Here is a 2044-nt window from a genome sequence, read left to right as displayed (position 1 = left end):
TAGAAGCCAAGATCTGGGTCTGGGTGCATAGCTCCAATTTTACCATTTAATATAAGCAGTTCTTAAGTTTTGTTTTACCAACTTTCACTTCAAATCCTTTTCTGCCAATTTTCCTATAAATGTTTTGGTTGTTTTTGGTTTACCTTTTGTTTGGAATGTATGGACCAGAGGTTTAAATTTCAATGTAGTGAACAAGATAACTCCTAATATTCTTGATTACTATTTCCCTTACTTACTATAACTCCTAGTATACTTGATCATTTACCCAAGACACAGCCATCACTTTCCTAAAAGTGGCAGTATTCTGCTTTCCCTTTGGCTGGAAGTATTAACCATTCACTGACCTATTCTTGAGTATACTTAATTTTTGTCTAAATGGTTGATAGATTGTTGTAATCACCAGTGAATGTTTCCCTTCCCAATTACAGTATTTCTTCTATCATACATAAAACTCTCATCAGCTATCTTTTTCAGAGTTGCCTCCTATTTATTATGCTAATATCAGAAAGAAGGACTGATAAGTCTAACTCTCTGCAGGCTTTGGAAGTAGTTTTAGCTAGGGGCATTTTGCTGCCCTAGGGACTTTTTACAGCAAGATCATTTGTCACAACTGTCGGAGATTAAAGATTCCAATGACTGCTAGCGGGTAGAGGCCAGGAATATTGCTAAGCATCATACAGCATACCTACAGTGTCCCCCAAATAAAGAATTATTGAGGCAAAACATTAGTAATAATGAGGTTGAGAAACTGTGCTAGGTGATTCCATTAGAGCAATCAAGAAAAAACAAAGCAAAACAGGCAGGAGTTTATGAAAGTGAGGAAATATCCTGGTTCACAGATAAAATGTCACTTTCCTCAAGACCTAATCCTTACCCTTTAAAGAAAAGAATTCCTTCTTCTTTTACGGTTTCCTAGAACTTAGAACATTGTGATTTTACACATACATACACACACTCTTAATTTTTTTTCTCTTTCCCTAGTCCAGTGTTCACAGATTCAGCAGCCACAGAACATGGCTCCACAGAATTCATCTGAATTTCCAGTGCCTAGGAAAATTAAAGACAATGGTATAGAGTAGAAAGAAGTTTGATAGGCTACTTATCACTCTGAAACCTGGGCAAGTTTATTAATTTCCTGAGTGTCCCTTGCATGGCTATTGTTAAGACTAGAGAAAGCTTTCATGAAGAACTATCACTGTAGATCCTAATGTCATTATCACAACTCTGAATTAAATGGAAGGTATTAGAAAATGGATTGTGAGAGTTTATAGCTTAAGAGTGTGAGTGGTGATTTCTGATAAAATCTTGAGTGAGCATCAGAATGAAATGCTGTTGAAATAATGTCATGGGAATGGAGGTCTAGGATGAAAGAAAATGCTGTTTTGGGTGGTCTTTAGCTTTGAACTCACTCAGAATGTTTGTGGTGTTGGAGAAGGAATGTGAAAGGAGCTTGTGAGCCAGGAATGCAATCCATTTTCTACTAGTACCTTCCTTGGTGACTGGGTATGAATTGGGGACCATAGATGTCTCAAGAGGAGGTCGATGGTGGTATATTCCAGCTGCACATGCATCAAGGGTAGTGATGTGTTGATGCAGCATGGTTGAGATGCATGGTGGTGTTGATGGGACAGACAAGAGGTAGGGAAAGTTGCCAGCATTAGAAGGAGCCTGACCTGTGCCAGATGATTCAGATCACCTGCCTCTCAGGTTGGCTGTGAGATTCTTTGAGGTTCAGAGAGACAAAATGCCTTTCTTTATTTCTTATAGCTCCTACATGGCAGAACTGGGAGAAACTGCTGGAAAGGTGTAAGAAACATTCAGTGATCCATATTAGAGGAATGTTTTTGTGCTAACAACTGTATCACAGTTGTCAGCTCTACATCAATCAGTTCTGTGCCTAAGATAGTGGGCTTTACCACTTTTGGGGAATTAATATTTTTTCCAGGTGTTTCACTTTCTAACCTTTCTTTTCTATAGGCCCCATTTATTCCATGCTCTTTTGATTTTTTTTTCCATAGAAGCCTGAGTATTGCCCATAGACAAG

The sequence above is a fragment of the Condylura cristata genome, unplaced genomic scaffold (genome assembly GCF_000260355.1).
Source record: "Condylura cristata isolate star-nosed mole 26May11 unplaced genomic scaffold, ConCri1.0 scaffold00015, whole genome shotgun sequence".
Classification (NCBI taxonomy): Eukaryota; Metazoa; Chordata; class Mammalia; order Eulipotyphla; family Talpidae; genus Condylura; species Condylura cristata.
Note: the sequence above shows the minus strand (reverse complement) of the source record.